The 19,934-nt window shown below is 37.3% G+C and overlaps 2 long non-coding RNA genes across 2 annotated transcripts; both read right to left on the reverse strand.

The window, feature by feature from the left end:
• Positions 1-3,672: 3,672 nt before the first annotated feature.
• Positions 3,673-3,944, reverse strand: LOC124461947. Its single transcript, XR_006955334.1, has 3 exons — positions 3,875-3,944; positions 3,780-3,820; positions 3,673-3,708 (listed from the first exon to the last, which is right to left on the reverse strand). It is a non-coding gene; the product is annotated as an uncharacterized LOC124461947 (long non-coding RNA).
• Positions 3,945-6,787: 2,843 nt separating this feature from the next.
• On the reverse strand, positions 6,788-7,108 carry LOC111518630. Its single transcript, XR_002724053.2, has 3 exons — positions 7,020-7,108; positions 6,905-6,988; positions 6,788-6,850 (listed from the first exon to the last, which is right to left on the reverse strand). It is a non-coding gene; the product is annotated as an uncharacterized LOC111518630 (long non-coding RNA).
• Between the last annotated feature and the right edge of the window lie 12,826 nt (positions 7,109-19,934).

Here is a 19,934-nt window from a genome sequence, read left to right on the forward strand (position 1 = left end):
ATATACACCGGACGTACCTGAAAACGGAGAAAAAAACTAAAATTAATACAAACCACAATTATTTACAAAACTAAAATCAAATTTACTTACCAAAAACCAAACACGCGGCCACACTGGTGGCCAGTACTGACCTGAAACAAAAATAAACACAAATCAGTTAACGAATATTTACCTGCTAGAATTACCTGTCTGCAGCAACATCATTTAAAATGAAAAACCATCCGTTCTGCAAAATTCGCCAGCAACAAAATCTGCCACGCCGCCAGCAATCCTCGTATCAACAGTTTTACACTGTCATCGCCAAGAAGACTCCACCGATGACAATCTCGCAATGTTCCTGAAAAATATTTAAAATTAATTTTAATATGATCTATGTTTTTATAATTATTGTCAATTTTCTTATATACTTACCTCAAATTCCTATTGTTTACAAAAAACAGCGGATGTCGCTTTCCCTTTCTAGCTCGCATGCGGATACCCCGCCATCAGCAACATATCGATCACCAATCGATAGGCCATCATCATTTTCGAGCATCATCGATATGCCTGCCAACACTAGCTTCCTAATTTGCCAATACTGGCTCAGTGGCTCAAATAATTGACTAATCTCTTCAATCAACAATCCTTTATGTTTTAAAACATGTTCTTATCGCTAGGCCCTAATCTATATTAACTCATATATATTATATATATAACTTGACTTTTCTCACAAATTTCTTAAAATTAAAATTCCCCGCCAAATCGATACTTATCGATTCTCCCTCTCGCCCATCTCAATTGGAAACTTTCCAAACCCTCATCTCAATTGCAGCTAGTGCTTAACAGCCCAAAATTTGAGTGTTTAGCAAATACTGGCTGAAAACACTATTTCTCCTTATTAAGTTAGCCCCTTATGACACTAATTTTTCTATGACACGATATATATCGAGTAACTTAATTAAATTTTCTTATTGAAAAAAAATTATATTTGCCCAAATCTAATGCTAAAATATCCTTAAACTACTCATTCTTACTGTAAAAAAATCCCTAAAAGCTAACTTAATCTAAATATGTTAAAATCTAATGTTAAATGTAATATTCTGTTTGTAGTTATATATATCTATTGTTAGAAATTAAGCTAGTATATAATTTATTTTTAGTGACCCCCCATGCTGCTGTAACGGCTCTAATTGAATTTCTGCTATATACCCTTTGTTGGTGAAAGGGTAGAAATAAAGCGGCCTCAATCAAAAGACTGAGGCCAGGCGGTTCCCAACGCCTTATCTTAAAAATCTTAAAAAAAATATTTAAAAAAATCTTAAAAACTTAAAAAATCTTAAATCTTCAAAAATAAAATCTTAAAAATATCTTAAAAATAAAAAATTAAAATAAAATGTCTAAAAGCCAATAAATAATTAATTAACAAATTCTATAAATAATTAAAAGTGACTAAAAGCTAAAATAAATCAAATAAAATGACTTTAAAATAAATAAATTAATTAATCCTACAAATAATTAAAATAAAATAAAATCTCATATAAAACACTAAAAGTTCAATAAATGCAATAAATTAAACACAGAAATAACTAAACCTCACATAAAAAGTGCAAATCATACAAAAGAACCGCTACAACATGTAAAATGAAAAAACTGAAACAACAAAAACCACTAGACGCCAATCATACAACCTGCCTGTCAGTTAGGAACACAAACAACAAGCAGAAAACGAAACCTACCCCAACACCAACAACAGGCGCAACAGGTGGTGACTCAGCATCCTAAGGGAGAGGAAAGAGAGAAAACGAGAGAGCGAGGTCAAAATGGCTGCCCCCATACGCAATGACAAGACAAATCAGCAGCAAACACCAAAGCAAGTATACACACATACAACAACAAAGCTCGCCTCTGACACAAACACAACACCAATGCCCAATGCCCTTGAAAAAAATTTCGAGTCTCCTTGCACCGAAATTCTTTTCATTGGGGCAATACTGAAAAGTGGAACAAGGCAAATGTCCACCAAGCCCAGCGCCAAACTCCCATGAGCAGCGCCAAACTACTTGAGCCAGACACCCCTGGCCAATTAGTAGCCAATAATATGCTAGTCCGCCTTGATGACTCACCGTTAAATATGACTTTTACCTTGGTTGACCTCAACGACGCCTTTGTCTCACAATGCCCCTCCCCTCTAATGCCAGAGCTGCTGGAGAAATAGCCCAAAATGCCTCCTATGCTACCCTGCCTATTGACTCTTCATGTTACGAAGCCTCTCATCACCAAAAAAACGCCCATTGCCCACATCTACCAGCCCTAAAAATGGAAAATTACCTGCAGCCTAACTTTGAGCCTCTTATTACCAAAGAACGCACCCAGCTGCAACAAAGATGCACCTGGGCAATGGTGGCACGGAGGAAGAATACCTTGCCGGCATTTTTTCTCCCTATGCCTCAATTTCAAAAAAAACTGCTGCCAATCCTGATGAGAGAACTGGGCAATCCCGTCCGTCTCTATCAGCCAGCTAGTCAAATCCTCCTTAGAAGAATGGCCTCACACGGATCACTGCAAACACAATGGATAGTTACCTTAAAGTCAAATCCTCCTTAGAAGCCAATAAATACGCATATTTTACTCACCAGTCTAGATGGGAGCGTGGTGCCAGGTATGCCATTCTAAACCTGCACCATTCTACCCCTGCCGAAGCTCTATTAAGAAAAATCTAAATGAGCTGGGATTCAATACAAAATACATCAGATGTCTCAAAACTTTAAAACAAACACAATGACATCCTTAAAATTAAAGTCCTGGGCAGCCAAGAGGTCCGCATCGGAGGTGGCCACCGAGCCACATACAAGGGATGTGCATACTTTAAGGCCGAGCTGGCCAAATTCATCACCAATCAGCATCCATCTCAGCAAAATAAGTCGCATCAGCATGAAAAAAGAAGAGAAACAATGCATGAGAAACTGTTACAATCATCTAAAGCCCATAAAAACTCACCTGAAATCCAATTGCAGTCATCAGCAGCATTTTGTCCAGCATCTCGTCGTGCATCATGTCCATCGTCTCGCCCAGTTTCCTGTTCGTCCAATCCATCTGAAAATAAACAAATCTAATTATAAAATCAATAACAAATTACAAAAACTTACCTGACAGTCAGCAGCCATTTGCAGCATCTTGTCCATCGTCAAATCCACCGTATCGTCCAGCAAGTCCATCTGCAACAGCATTACCTGAAAATAAACAAAAACTAAATTCCAAATCACCTAAAAAAGTCAAACATTCACCTGTTAATCCACGTCAGCCAGCAGCAGCACCGCCTGCGAGTCCTAGTGCAGCGTCTGGGCAATCATCTGCCATCTCGTCCTCTGCAAGCTACCTGGAAAAAAACACAAATCGTTAGAAAACTCACCCAAAAATCACACAAACTTACCTGCAAATCGTCTCCAGTCATCAGCAGCATCATCTGGTCCTCCAGGTCCTCAAGCAGGACCATCGATCTAAAAAACAATAAACTTATACAATAAACTTAAGACTTATCTAAAAGCCAGCTGCAGTCTCTCATCTACAACAGCCCCTCATGCATCGCCTGGCAGCTGCCCCATTGGGTCCAATAATGCGCTTGCACCTGAAAGAAAACAAAAGATGTCACAAAAAGTCAGCAAATCTACACAACACTTACCGAAAATTATTTGCCGACAGCAGCAACCCCTATATATACACCGGACGTACCTGAAAACGGAGAAAAACTAAAATTAATACAACCACAATTATTTACAAAACTAAAAATCAATTATACTTACCAAAAACCAACACGCGGCCACACTGGTGGCCAGGTACTGACCTGAAACCAAAAATAAACACAAATCAGTTAACGAATATTAACTGCTAGAATTACCTGTCTGGCAGCAACATCATTTAAAATGAAAAACCATCCGTTCTGCAAAATTCGCCAGCAACAAAATCTGGCCAACGTCGCCAGCAATCCTCGTATCAACAGTTTTACACTGTCATCGCCAGAAGACTCCACCGATGACAATCTCGCAATGTTCCTGAAAAATATTTAAAATTAATTTTAATATGATCTATGTTAATTATAATTATTGTCAATTTTCTTATATACTTACCTCAAATTCCTATTGTTTACAAAAAAACAGCGGATGTCGCTTTCCCTTTCTAGCTCGCATGCGGATACCCGCCATCAGCAACATATCGATCACCAATCGATAGGCCATCATCATTTTCGAGCATCATCGATATGCCTGCCAACACTAGCTTCCTAATTCGCCAATACTGGCTCAGTGGCTCAAATAATTGACTAATCTCTTCAATCAACAATCCTTTATGTTTTAAAACAATGTTCTTATCGCTAGGCCCTAATCTATATTAACTCATATATAATTATATATATAACTTGACTTTTCTCACAAATTTCTTAAAATTAAAATTCCCCGCCAAATCGATACTTATCGATTCTCCCTCTCGCCCATCTCAATTGGAAACTTTCCAAACCCTCATCTCAATTGCAGCTAGTGCTTAACAAGCTCAAAATTTGAGTGTTTAGCAAATACTGGCTGAAAACACTATTTTCTCCTTATTAAGTTAGCCCCTTATGACACTAATTTTTTCTATGACACGATATATATCGAGTAACTTTAAATTAAATTTTCTTATTGAAAAAAAATTTATATTTGCCCAAATCTAATGCTAAAATATCCTTAAACTACTCATTCTTACTGTAAAAAAAATCCCTAAAAGCTAACTTAATCTAAATATGTTAAAATCTAATGTTAAATGTAATATTCTGTTTGTAGTTATATATATCTATTGTTAGAAATTAAGCTAGTATATAATTTATTTTTAGTGACCCCCCATGCTGCTGTAACGGCTCTAATTGAATTTCTGCTATATACCCTTTGTTGGTGAAAGGGTAGAAAATAAAGCGGCCTCAATCAAAAGACTGAGGCCAGGCGGTTCCCAACGCCTTATCTTAAAAATCTTAAAAAAAATATTTAAAAAAATCTTAAAAACTTAAAAAATCTTAAATCTTCAAAAAATCTTAAAAAATAAAAAAAAAAATCGTAAAAATCTTAAAACTATCTTAAAAATAAAAAATTAAAATAAAATGTCTAAAAGCCAATAAATAATTAATTAACAAATTCTATAAATAATTAAAAGTGACTAAAAGCTAAAATAAATCAAATAAAATGATTAAAAGTTAATAAATAAAATAATTAATCCTACAAATAATTAAAATAAAATAAAATCTCATATAAACACTAAAAGTTCAATAAATGCAATAAATTAAACACAGAAATAACTAAACCTCACATAAAAAGTGCAAATCATATAAAAGAACCGCTACAACATGTAAAATGAAAAAACTGAAACAACAAAACCACCAGACGCCAATCATACAACCTGCCTGTCAGTTAGGAACACAAACAACAAGCAGAAAACGAAACCTACCCCAACACCAACAACAGGCGCAACAGGTGGTGACTCAGCATCCTAAGAAAGAGGAAAGAGAGAAAACGAGAGAGCGAGGTCGAAATGGCTGCCCCCATACGCAATGACAAGACAAATCAGCAGCAAACACCAAAGCAAGTATACACACATACAACAACAAAGCTCGCCTCTGACACAAACACAACACCAATGCCCAATGCCCTTGAAAAAATTTCGTGTCTCCCTTGCACCGAAATTCTTTTCATTGGGGCAATACTGAAAAGTGGAACAAGGCAAATGTCCACGAAGCCCAGCGCCAAACTCCCATGAGCACCTTCTGCATCAGCAGCTATGCAACAACAATCAACAACAACAACACTAATGCCAGACGCCAGCTACTACTTGAGCCAGACACCCCTGGCCAATTAGTAGCCAATAATATGCTACTCCGCCTTGATGACTCACCGTTAAATATGACTTTTACCTTGGTTGACCTCAACGACGCCTTTGTCTCACAATGCCCCTCCCTCTAATGCCAGAGCTGCTGGAGAAATAGCCCAAAATGCCTCCTATGCTACCCTGCCTATTGACTCTTCATGTTACGAAGCCTCTCATCACCAAAAAAACGCCCATTGCCCACATCTACCAGCCCTAAAAATGGAAAATTACCTGCAGCCTAACTTTGAGCCTCTTATTACCAAAGAACGCACCCAGCTGCAACAAAGATGCACCTGGGCAATGGTGGCACGGAGGAAGAATACCTTGCCGGCATTTTTTCTCCCTATGCCTCAATTTCCAAATAATCTGCTGCCAATCCTGATGAGAGAACTGGGCAATCCCGTCCGTCTCTATCAGCTAGCTCGGCTGAAGAATGGCCTCACACGGATCACTGCAAACACAATGGATAGTTACCTTAAAGTCAAATCCTCCTTAGAAGCCAATAAATACGCATATTTTACTCACCACTCTAGATGGGAGCGTGGTGCCAGATGCCATTCTAAACCTGAAACATTGTACCCCTGCCGAAGCTATTAAGAAAAATTTAAATGAGCTGGGATTCAATACAAAATACATCAGATCTCTCAAAAACTTTAAAACAAACAGATAACAAACACAATGACATCCTTAAAATTAAAGTCCTGGGCAGCCAAGAGGTCCGCATCGGAGGTGGCCACAGAGCCACATACAGGGGATGTGCATACTTTAAGGCCGAGCTGGCCAAATTCATCACCGATCAGCATCCATCTCAGCAAAATAACTCGCATCAGCATGAAAAAAAGAAACAATGCATGAGAAGCTGTTACAATCATTTAAAGCCCATAAAACTTACCTGAAATCCAATTGCAGTCATCAGCAGCATTTTGTCCAGCATCTCGTCCTGCATCATGTCCATCGTCTCGCCCAGTTTCCTGTTCGTCCAATCCATCTGAAAATAAAACAAATCTAATTATAAAATCAATAACAAATTAGAAAAACTTACCTGACAGTCAGCAGCCATTTGCAGCATCTTGTCCATCGTCAAATCCACCGTATCGTCCAGCAAGTCCATCTGCAACAGCATTACCTGAAAATCACCTAAAAAGTCAAAAATTCACCTGTTAATCCACGTCAGTCAGCAGCAGCACCGCCTGCGAGTCCTAGTGCAGCGTCTGGGCAATCATCTGCCCATCTCGTCCTCTGCAAGCGCCTGTATCTGGAAAAAAACACAAATCGTTAGAAAAATCACCCAAAAATTGCACAAACTTACCTGCAAATCGTCTCCATTCATCAGCAGCAGCAGCATCTGGTCCTCCAGGTCCTCAAGCAGCGGCTACACCTGAAAATAAAAAAATATCAACAAAGAATCGATCTAAAAAACAATAAACTTATCTAAAAGCCAGCTGCAGTCTCTCATCTACTACAGACCCTCATGCATCGCCTGGCAGCTGCCCCATTGGGTCCAATAAATGCGCCTGCACTGAAAGAAAACAAAAGATGTCACAAAAGTCTGCAAATCTACACAACACTTACCTGTAAATTATTTGCCGACAGCAGCAACCCCTATATATACACCGGAATTTGGTATTTTGCTAGATATTAGTATCAAATTTATGTGTGCCAAATTTGATTGCATAAGGTAAAAAAATACGGGAGATAATCAAGTTTTTCAAATTACGGGGGCGGAAAAGGGCGTGGCAAAATCTTTATATAAACAAAATGTGTGCATTTACTAAGCGAATATACATACCAAATATGGTGTCTCTAGCTGGAATAGTTTTTGAGATAAACGCTTTTTTTAAATTGCGGGGGCGGAAAGGGGCGTGGCAAAAATTTGAAATAAACTTGATCACTCTACATACTACACGAGTCTACATACCAAATTTGGTGGCTCTAGCTCTTACAGTCTCCGAGATCTAGGTGTTCATACGGACAGACGGACGGACGGACAGACGGACAGACGGAAGGACAGACGGACATGGCTATCAACAGTTTTAGCGTATCAACAGTTTTACACTGTCATCGCCAGAAGACTCCACCGATGACAATCTCGCAATGTTCCTGAAATTAATTAATTTAAAATTAATTTTAATATGATCTATGTTAATTATAATTATTGTCAATATTCAAATATACTTACCTAAAATTCATATTGTTTACAAATAAACAGCGGATGTCGCTTTCCCTTTCTAGCTCCCATGGGGATACCCCGCCATCAGCAACATATCGATTACCAATCGATAGGCCATCATAATTTTCGAGCATCATCGATATGCCTGCCAACACTAGCTTCCTAATTCTCCAATACTGGCTCAGTGGCGGCATTTTTTCGCCGTCCCACAAATAATTGACTAATCTCTTCAATCAACAATCCTTTATGTTTTAAAACAATAATCTATATTAACTCATATATAATTATATATATAACTTGACTTTTCTCACAAATTTCTTAAAATTAAAATTCCCCGCCAAATCGATACTTATCGATTCTCCCCCTCGCCCATCTCAATTGAAAACTTTCCAAACCATCATCTCAATTGCAGCCAGTGCTTAACAAGCCCAAAATTTGAGTGTTTAGCAAATACTGGCTGTTAAGTTAAGTGGCTATTAAGTTAGCCCCTTATGACACTAATTTTTTCTATGACATGATATATATTGAGTAACTTTAAATTAAATTTCTTATTGAAAATAATTTATATTTGCCCAAATCTAATGCTAAAATATCCTTAAACTACTCATTCTTACTCTAAAAAAAATCCCTAAAAGCTAACTTAATCTAAATATGTTAAAATCTAATATTAAATGTAAAATTCTGTTTGTATTTATATATATTTATTGTTAGAAATTAAGCTAGTATATAATTTATTTTTAGTGACCCCCCCTGCTGCTGTAACGGCTCCAATTGAATTTCTGCTATATACCCTTTGTTGGTGAAAGGGTAGAAAATAAAGCGGCCTCAATCAAAAGACTGAGGCCAGGCGGTTCCCAACGCCTTGTCTGTAGTCCCTCCTCTTTAGGTCTCTGTAGCTCTACTACACCGTAGGAATTAAAGAATTTGCTCAAAATTCTTTACGAAAGAGTAAATTTAGTTTCCAGTAGAAATTAAAAAGAATTTCGATAGAAATTAAAAAGAATTGTTGCTCGTTCGACTAGTTAATCTAGCTCCGACAGTGCCTTTGAAATAAATTTAGTCCATTAATTCCTCTGGTTAGGTAAGCGGTAAGCGGTAAGCTTTTTAATTCTGCAAGTAATTTCAGGTTATTTTACAAATTTTCTTATAACTAATAATTGTACAATCTCATGTCACTTACTCTAGTCTTGGCCTCTTGGCTACGAAAAAACAACTGAACACGCGGTTCTTATGTATGTACTTAGATCAATGCAGCTGTATTTTTCGCGCTTATGTGTCTACTTATGTATAATAAAGTACCGCAAGAGTAAGATGAGAGAGAGATTTTTAGAGTTTCTAAAGAGCGTCATTCTGTTTGTTCGGACAAAGTGCCGTTTTGTAGTACAGTGGTACAAAGTTTATTCGCAGGCCCGAATTTCGGCAACACTTACCTTAAAGTCAAATCCTCCTTAGAAGCCAATAAATACGCATATTTTACTCTCCAGCCTAGATGGGAGCGTGGTGCCAGGTATGCCATTCTAAACCTGCACCATTTTACCCCTGCCGAAGCTATTAAGAAAAATCTAAATGAGCTGGGATTCAATACAAAATACATTAGATGTCTCAAAAACTTTAAAACAAACAGATAACAAACAAAAATTAAAGTCCTGGGCAGCCAAGAGGTCCGCATCGGAGGTGGCCACCGAACCACATACAGGGGATGTGCATACTTCAAGGCCGAGCTGGCCAAATTATTTACCGATCAGCATCCATCTCAGCAAAACAAGTCGCATCAGCATGAAAAAAGAAGAGAAACAATGCTTGAGAAGCAGTTACAATCATCTAAAGCCCATAAAAACTCACCTGAAATCCAATTGCAGTCATCAGCAACATTTTGTCCAGCATCTCGTCCCGCATCATGTCTAGCGTCTCGCCAAGTTTCCTGTTCGTCCAATCCATCTGAAAATAAAACAAATCTAATTATAAAATCAATAACAAATTACAAAAACTTACCTGACAGTCAGCAGCCGTTTGCAGCATCTTGTCCATCCTCAAATCGTCCAGCAAGTCCATCTGCAACAGCATTACCTGAAAATAAACAAAAACTAAATTCCAAATCACCTAAAAAAGTCAAAAATTCACCTGTTAATCCACGTCAGTCAGTCAATCATCTGGTCCATCTCGTCCATCTCGTCCACTGCAAGCGGCTGTACCTGGAAAAAAACACAAATCGTTAGAAAAATCACACAAACTTACCTGCAAATCGTCTCCAGTCATCAGCAGCAGCAGCATCTGGTCCTCCTGGTCCTCAAGCAGCGGCCACACCTGAAAATAAAAAAAATTCAACAAAGAATCGATCTTAAAAATCAATAAACTTATCTAAAAGCCAGCTGCAGTCTATCATCTACTACAGCCCCTCATGCACTTCCTGGTGCTAAATTTCGCCTGGCAGCTGCCCCATTGGGTCCATTAATGCGCCTGCCTGTGTTATCGATTTGTAGTTTGCGATAGGCTCTTGCGCGAGTAATCGATATATATCGTTGTACTTTGTTAGTGTTGGGAAGTTCACTCGGGTGTTTGTGTATTTTGAACAATTTAAAATAATATGTGAGATATCTTCTGTTATGTTACAGGTGTCGCATAAGTTGTTGTCAACGACTTTCGTTTTAAATAGAGTGTTTTGTCAAATGCGTGACCGCTTAGTATTCTGTTTAGTTGATTTATCTCCAGTCTATGGAATTGGTCTTTTCTCTGGAACCATGGTTGTGATGACACATAAGGATATAGAAGGCAGTATCCTTTGTTTCGATCTATACAAAATACATTGTACGCTCTTTCCCATTCCAGTTTTATTTTGTTGTACATATGAATGATAGCATCGTTGATTGTCCAGCTTATGTGCGTGACATTTTTGGCTGCGGTATCAGCTAAATCGTTTTCTCTTATGTTGGAGTGACTAGGTATGTGGTGTACTTCGACTGAGATGATATTATAACTATTTTCTATATTTTTAAGGATTCTTTGAGCAATGCAATTATTGTTCTTGAGGTTTCTAATTGTTTGGATTGCTCCAAGACTGTCTGTTAGGAACGCTACTTTGCAGATGTGATTCGAATCAGCAAACTCCACTGCTTTTTCCAAAGCTGTGAGTTCCGCAGTCAATGATGACAGTTTTTTATTGCTGTAATAGCTTTTTGTGACGTTGGAGCCCAAGTGAAAGCACTTCCAGTAAAATCGTCAGAAACTGAACCATCTGTGTAAATCAGGTCAAAACTCTTTGAATTTAAGTTCTAAATTTTTTCTTTATACAGGGAGAGTATCATTGTTTCATTTGCATCTCTTTTGTTTTTAAAGGCACCTTTGGAAAAATTGGCATCTATGAAGATTTTTTGTGTGCGTATAGGAGTTGGCTCTATGGGTGTATTGTTGTCCAGGACATCTTTAAATTCAGCATACACTTTGGCATAACTTGTTTTATTAGCATGAAAGACACTGGACATAAGCGACGCCGGTGGCAGGCCATAAGCGAAGACCCTGACCAGTTCTTTTGCTGTGGTAAATTTAATTCTATATGGTGGAAGTTCGGCCGCTAGGTGGTATATTATATAAGTTGGAGTTGATCTAATAAGCCCCAAGCCTTTCTTAAGTGTAAGTTAGCATGAGTATTTATGATGCCCATTACTGTTTTAGTTGCATTTGCAAATGAAGAGCTTGTATATTCATACCTGTTCTTTGTAAAGGCCTTATAGAAAAGAATTGCATTTTTGGGATGGGTGCCAAAACGACAGCCATTAATCATATGAAGAAACATATTTGTTTTGTTTGACTTAGCAATTGTTTCCTTTATGTGTTGGGTCGTAGAAATTTTGGTGCTAATCAGTCTTTCTAAGTAGTTAATTTTATCTACGTCCCTTATAGCTACGTTTTGGCATATTATTTGTAGTGGTTTACGTCTTAAATTAAAATGTAAAGCAGCAGATTTGCTCGGGTTGAATGACAGGTTGATTTTATTACACATTTTACTAAATTCTGTAACTTGTCTAATATGTTTTTAGCGTCTGAAAAGTTTTATGGTAACATACCAGGAAAAAGTCATCAGCATATTGAAATAGTATGCTGTTAATTTGGACTAAGGCAGATACCCTGACTTACTCCTTTTCTTATTTTTATTTCCGTTCTTCGCATAGTCAAAACTCTTTCTTTAAGGTAGTTGTAAATGAATTGTATGTGTCTGTGATCGAAACCTAAATCTATTAGCTTGTTGCATAGAATGGGAATATTAACAGAGTCGAGGGCTTTGCTTAGATCTAATGCAGATGCACAAACGTGCATGCCCCTAGCTTTCAGATTTGATATATTGATTAAAATATTGATATTGATATTGGAGTGGTGTTTACGGAATATTTTGTTGTTTATATGGTTTTTCATCCTTGTTTTTACCAAACCTTCTAAGCATTTGAAAACTACGCTTAGTAGGCAAATAGGTCTATTGTTTGTTATTATAGCTGAGTCTAGATTCTTTTTAGGGACAGGTACTACTTTTATTTTTCTCCAACATATATGTCACCGATGTCTAGAGTCTCATTTAGCAGGGATACCAAAATTTGAATTTCTGAGGGTGGTAAGGCTAGAAGCATTCTATATGAGATATTGTCTGGACCTTTTGCTTAGGCCGGGTTGCGGGAATTTAAAAAGTCAAGTAAATCGTTGTTAGTAAAGTTTGAGTTGCTAGCGGGTAGTAGCCAGGTGTCAGGTGAGTTCATTCTAATGCAATCTGAAGTGTCAGGTACCGTCGCCATTTGTTTAAGAAATTTTTCATGATCCTCATCAGTTTTTTAATTTTTTGTCGGTTTAAGTTTTTTATATTGTTTAAGGGCTGCAATTTTTTGCCACATTTCTTTTGCTGAATTAGTTTTTGAAATTTCGTCCATTAGCTCGTCCATATTGTTTTCTAACTTTATGTAGGTAGTTGTTCAATGTTCTATTGCTTTTTAAATAAATTAATGCGTCCGTGTGAAGTTTCGTTTTATAATATTTCTGTCTGCACGCGTTTCTAAGTCTAAAAAGTCTGTCACAATGTTCGTCCCAATATTTTTTTGGTATGTATCTATTTTTTGGGTCTATTGAAATTGTATTCTGTCTAGTTATATTTTGTGAAGTTGAGGTCAGGTTGTCCAGTGAAAAAATGTGAATTTTTGAGAAGTCTTGAAGTATTTTCTTGTGATTTGTTCTTTTTTGATTCTGTACTTCGTATGTTTCGTCTAGTTCTAGTATAATTGGTAAATGGTTGCTGTTTGATATTTTTGCGTTTGTCACTGTCCACTTTGGGTTGAGGTTGTAGTTGTTAATTAATGTGATGTCTAAGGTACAAAAGTACGATGTGTTGTGTGAATATGTGGGGCTGCCATTGTTAAGACAATAAAAGTTGTTGCTTATTAGTAATTGTTCTAGGATGTTTCCTCTGTTGTTTTGAATAGTGCTTCCCCATATTTGTGATTTGGCGTTAAGATCTCCTCCTATGATTGTTAAACCATTAGTCTGGTTTGCCCTCATTAGAATATCTTTGCATCCTTTCTCAAAAAGATCATCACTTAAACTTTGCGCTGCATAGACGCTAAATATATTTATGTTATGTTTCAGGTTCATAGTGGACACTGAAATCACTTCTACTTCACTAATGCAATTTAATTAATTGTGTGAATTTTATGTATTTTTTTAGGTATATGCCTACTCCGCCATATCCATCTGCTCTGGGGTTGCAAATAAAGTTGTAATTCGCTAAACTACAATTAGCATTATTTGTGACCCAGATTTCAGATATAATTGCTATATCAATGTCGTTGTTTATTAAAAATATTTCTAGTAGATGTTTATTATTGTTATGCGTTAGGCTCTGTATATTGTACTGTAGAATCTTCATATGTCTATTATAATAAGATGTTGAGTGTAAGGTACTAAGTAAGGATTAAGATTTGAATTTAATTAAGTTGGTTTATTTTTATAATATCTATTTTTGTGTTAGTTTGTCTCTAAAAATTTATAGTGGATTGAATTTAGTTGAATGTTTGGATTAGTTATACATGAGGAGATGTCTATAGCCAGCTGTGATAAGCCTTCTTCTGCCATTTCAAGAGCAGACGGGCTGTCAGTAAGCTGATTAGATTGGGATGTAATGGGTGGGGGTGTTGGTTTAAATGTGTTGTTTGCATGTGTGTTAACGTATTTCTCATTTAAAGTAATTTTGTGTTCATTTAGAGTCGCTTTCCAGGTACTCATTGTTTCAGAAGAGTTTCTCTCTTCATTTCGTCTGTTTTGCATGTTTCTTAATGTTTATTATATGGGATGTGAGCGTGTAGTTGTTCTGTAGATAATTTTGTGTTGTTCTGCAGAGTTGGGGTTGTAGATGTCTTTTGCCATGTTGGAATGGGAAATTGTGTTGTATCATTAGTGTCTATCGTATTTTGTCTTTGGAAAAGAGCTGGATATCTAATTTTTACCTCATTTCTGGATAGATTCTCCATTGTCATACATTTCTGTATGGCAAAGGCTCTCTTGCGAGCAGGGCAGTCGATTGAGGTAGCTGGGTGATTTTCTTTGCAATTGATACAAATAGTTTGTGTGCAGGTTTCTTCTTTATCATGTGACAGGGAGCTTTTCCTGCACTTTTGGTCTAACTGTTTGCAGTGCTGCGCAAAGTGATTAAATCTGAAACATCTGTAGCATTGACTAAAAGGTACAAAAGGACTTACTGGAACTTTTGAGTATAGGAAAGTTATTTCTGTTGGTATTTGAGATCCTTTGAAAACTATTTTAACTCTAGATGTTTCAACTAGATTGTCCTTCTCCTTTCTACGCACACGAATAATCTCGTGTATGTCCACTGGTGCTGAGATATACTCCTTAAGTTCTTCGTCTGAGAATCTTGTGGGGATCTGGAATATGATTCCAGTTTTGTATAGGAAATGCTTTAGTAACTTGGGTTCATAGTCATATTTTTTAAGGTCCGATGCAATAAATATGTTGGCTGCAGCTGCCGCTTTAAATTCTACCTTGCAACGTCCATATCCTATTTTATTGACAGCTATTATGTCTTTGACTTTTAGTTTAAACAAAACTGCATTTAGCTCTAATGGACTAATTGGTAATCTGCTTTTATTGCTCTCTTTGTTATTTCCATCTACTCTGTCTACATACACCACAAATGGTCCCTTGTGTGTATTGTTATAATATAGAACGTTATTTTGCGATTTGCCATTTGACATTTCTGTTGGATCTTTATTCTCCTTTGGGGTCGAGTCATTGGATTTTGGCATTTCTGTCATTTCTACTTCGTCATATTTAGATTCTGATTGGCTTTCATTAGTGGTAATTTTTCTTTCCTTTGATGCCCGTGATATTCTTGGCTTTTTGAATCCGTTTAGCTCTGAGAAGGGGCTACCACCCCTGGCCCTAGAGCCCACGATTTTACGGGTAATTTTACCCGTTTTTTTTTTTTAACTTTCCACAAAATTAAATTTTATTTTTTTTCGTTTTGTGTAAATAAATTATTATTAAATTATTTTTATTTTATTTTTTTTTTTTTTAAGGCACTTGTCAGTTTTTTTGAATTTTTTCCCCAATAAGGGCTGTGTCACAACCGCCACAGTGGTTGCGCCCATAGGCCAAAAGTCAAAAAATAAATCACAAAATATGTTGACAAAATGTAATCATATTGTCTAATAAATGTCCAAACTACTGAATGGCAACCCGATTTTATTTGGATTTGCAACGGGACATTCTAAAAATAGCATTGAAATCATGAACACGTGTTCGTTTTCGCGCAGCTGTAGCGCTGCGTAACTGACGTAACTCGAACAGTTTTAGATATCGAGGAACGAAAAGACACCTTTTGGGTTCTGCCAATAAGATACGACTTTAACCAAGCCAACAGTTTTGGGGAAAAACCCATTATGTTAAGTTTCACGAGAAGCATAGAATGATCAACCGTATCGAAAGCCTTACTAAAGTCAGTATAAATAACATCAGTTTGACACTTTTTACGGAAGCCATGGTGTACAAGGGTAGTCAATTCTAAAAGGTTAGTACGCGACGAACGACCTTTCATGAATCCATGCTGACAAGGAGAAATAGTGGATCTGGATAGGTGTTGAAGGGAAGACGTAATAATTTTCTCAAACAGCTTTGGTATTGCCGAAAGTTTAGCAATGCCACGGTAGTTAGAAACAACCGATTTGCTACCCTTTTTAAAAAGCGGAATAATAAAAGACTCCTTCCAAATATCGGGAAAGGTACAAGTCTCACTCGATATAAAGAATAACCGAGATAAAGGCTTAGATAGGGAATTCGAACACATTTTAAGGATGCAACTAGGTATATTATCAGGACCGGGAACGAAGGATGACGTCATAGATGACAAGCTAGAGATAATACAGTCTTCAGTAATACTAGGAAAAAACATACAATTTAAATGTGGGATTGAAAAGGGATAGGGTGTGGGTTCCGAAACATTAGTAGAATAAGTCGACTGAAAGAATTTAGCAAACAGATCTGCAATATCTGAATCATTATTAGCAGTCTGGTCATTAAGTCTGAAGGTGGAGGGTAGTACATTAGAGCATCTTTTGGAATTAACAAAGTTATAAAATCTTTTGGGTTCTTATAAAATTAAACCTTACAGCGAACGATATAATTATTGTAGCATTGAGTGTTTAAAACACAAAATTGAGATTTGGCTATACAGTAATTTGCATAGTCAAGACGCGAACCAGTTTTTTTAAATCTTTTAAAATATCTCGATTTAATGTTACGGAGATTAGAGAGCCTACGTGTGAACCAGACTGGCGCGCTGGAGACGGTAGAGACATTTACATAAGGAACGCATTTATCAATTAGTGAATTAAGAGCAGAGTAGAAAAACTTCGCAGCACTCAAATATAAATGACCAATCAAAAGAGAAAATAAGGCTGTTAAGAAGATTGAAATTTGTTTTACGAAAACATCTACGACGAGAATTTGCGATATTATTAAATGAATTAGTAACGGAATTGTAAGAAATAATAAGTTCAATGGTAGGGTGATAGGGATCTTCAGGTTTCACTAGGGGCTGTGTTCGGGATACAGCACTAACAGTGGGATCAGAAACAAAAACAAGATCAAGGATTCTTTTAATAATAAGTACTCCACCGCCACGACGACTAACACAATCAAGCCTATAAGAAATAAAGTTATTAGAAAGAATTTCATTATCCAAAACAGAGGAGTTAAGCCAAGTTTCAGAGAAAGCTAATATGTCAGCCGAAAAGGTTTGGCTATCACAGAACAGGTTCGAGAGCTTGGTAAGAAGTCCTCTTACATTTTGATAATGAATGCAAAGACTAGACGTTATTAGTTTTTTGAAGCAGAAGATAAAGTAGGAAGGTGGACAGGCAACGGACGAGAGCGCTTATTGGGCGCAAACTCGTGTACAACTAGGCCCTCTGGCCAGAAATTAGTGTCAACCATAGCTGAGAAATACTCATTATCAGGAGATTGAGAGCTAGTATCAGGAGATTGAGAGCTAGCATGATCCTGTGATTGATCAGAGTTCCCGTGAGGGATAGAATGAGGTACACCAGGGCTTGTAATGGGTACTTTAATCTGAAAAGAAGAGCATAAAGAGGGACAAGAAGATGGTGTAGGCGAAAGTAAAATGGGAGACGATGTAATAGAGAGTGCTGGCGACTGCTTGCGAGGCAACTCAAGGGTACATTTCTTGGGCGACTTCTCAGAAGGTGGAACAAACTTGAATTGCGACAATAAATGTACGCTAGAGTCACACTCGTTAGACAGCTGTTTGGCCAGTTTGTTTAAAGAAAGAAACTTTAAACGAATATCCCTATACATACGGCTAAAATCAAGCTGCTGGCTGGCACAAGATGGGCAAGTCCAGCGCATTAAGCCAAGCTCAGGCTTTGACACAGACAAACCAGAAAATTTGTTGTAGTCGCGGCCATTGAGGCCAGCACATTTTAAGTGAATAAGATTATCGCAAAGCCAACAAGATATTGCTCTATACTGATCATCAAAACGATCAGAATGCTTGCAAGTAGGTAGACAACAAGCCATTATAAAGCCAAAAGAAACACAAGGCAAAAAAAAAATAAATAAATTTATATATATAAGAATAAATAGAAAATTTAAATACACAGCACAAAGATAATTATCGATAAGAAATCAATAATTACAAATAAAACAAAGAGAACAGCTAGAGTGCACAGCACAAGAGAGTGCAAGAACAGTTATAAGCCGAGCTTTGAGAGGCGGCCTTACAAAAGTGATTACGCGGGAGAGAAGCTGAGCACAAGCACAAAGCAGATAGAACAACAAAGCCACTAGCACTGATGGTATGATGGGGGCGATGAGGGGAGCAACTGCAGAAGCAATGACGATAGAGAAAAAAAATAAAAAGAAAAAAATTAAATGCACCAAACACTAATCACGAAACAGAAAAACTGTTTAAACTATTTAATTTGGCGAATTATGGAAATAAAACACAAGGGTGTCAAGCGAACAACACCAGTGAAAGCATAAAAAAACTAAGCACAATTAAAAACTGAGAGAAAACAATAAATATTAATAAAAATTCAGGAGCTATGCAAAACACGACCGTCACGTCAGAGAGCAGAAGCTTTTTTTCCCTCCAAATCAATATCCATATCCTCAAAATCAAAAGGAAACCCGAACAAAAGTCTTCCAAATCAAAATCCGATCACATCTCAAGACATGTCACACGAGAGACCGAGAGGCGTTCACCTAGACAAAGATCTCGGAGAGACAGGAAAGTATCCAGGTCAAGGTCAAGAGAACGTAAGCCGAAACGAAAACTCCACTTCAAGGCATTATAGAAAGTCAGTTTCACCCAGAACAAGAAAAGAAACTGTCTCAAGAATTGCCAGAAGAGTCTCCAGATCAAAATCAAGGGAACTAATATCCCATAGACGTAGAACTTATTCGAGAGAAACCTCCATGAATCTCAGCAAAAAACGTCATCGTCGACGTTCAAGAAGTCGTTCAAGAAGTCGTTCGAATCGTGCCAAACGACGATCAAGATCTCGATCTTTATCTAGATATAGATATTGACCAAAGAAACGTAGACCACCGCTAAGCGAACGTTTGGATTCCCCAAAACCGAATCCAAACCCGAATCTGAATCTAACGCCTTCTCATTCACATCCTTCTGCATTCACCAATGCGCCTTCTACTATCAATTATCAATTACCCATCCATGCAACTACGAATCCAATTCCAACAGTTCCTCCGACACATTATCCAATGACACATGGGTCAAAGCAATACTCTCACACTACTACCTATAGTACACAATATTATCAAGCCAATCAAATGGCTCATTTACCTGTATGTGGTCTCTACAAACAGCCATTGTTACCTGCACCTGCACCTGCTCTACCTGAGGTACATCGTCCCTATGATCTGCGATATCGTTGGGTCCTCCGCCATCGCTGCCGTCTCGTTATTTGACCGACCATGATCTGCGACATTGTATACGTGGACTCATTAGATATGAGTTAATATAGATTAGGGCCTAGCGATACGAACATTGTTTTAAAACATAAAGGATTGTTGATTGAAGGGATTAGTCAATTATTTGTGGGACGGCGAAATAATGCCGCCACTGAGCCAGTATTGGCGAATTAGGAAGCCAGTGTTGGCAGGCATATCGATGATGCTCGAAAATGATGATGGCCTATCGATTGGTAATCAATATGTTGCTGATGGCGGGGTATCCGCATGGGAGCTAGAAAGGGAAAGCGACATCCGCTGTTTATTTGTAAACAATAGGAATTTGAGGTAAGTATATAAGAAAATTGACAATAATTATAATTAACATAGATCATATTAAAATTAATTTTAAATATTTTTCGGG

The sequence above is a fragment of the Drosophila willistoni genome, unplaced genomic scaffold, assembly GCF_018902025.1.
Source record: "Drosophila willistoni isolate 14030-0811.24 unplaced genomic scaffold, UCI_dwil_1.1 Seg757, whole genome shotgun sequence".
NCBI classification, from domain to species: domain Eukaryota; kingdom Metazoa; phylum Arthropoda; class Insecta; order Diptera; family Drosophilidae; genus Drosophila; species Drosophila willistoni.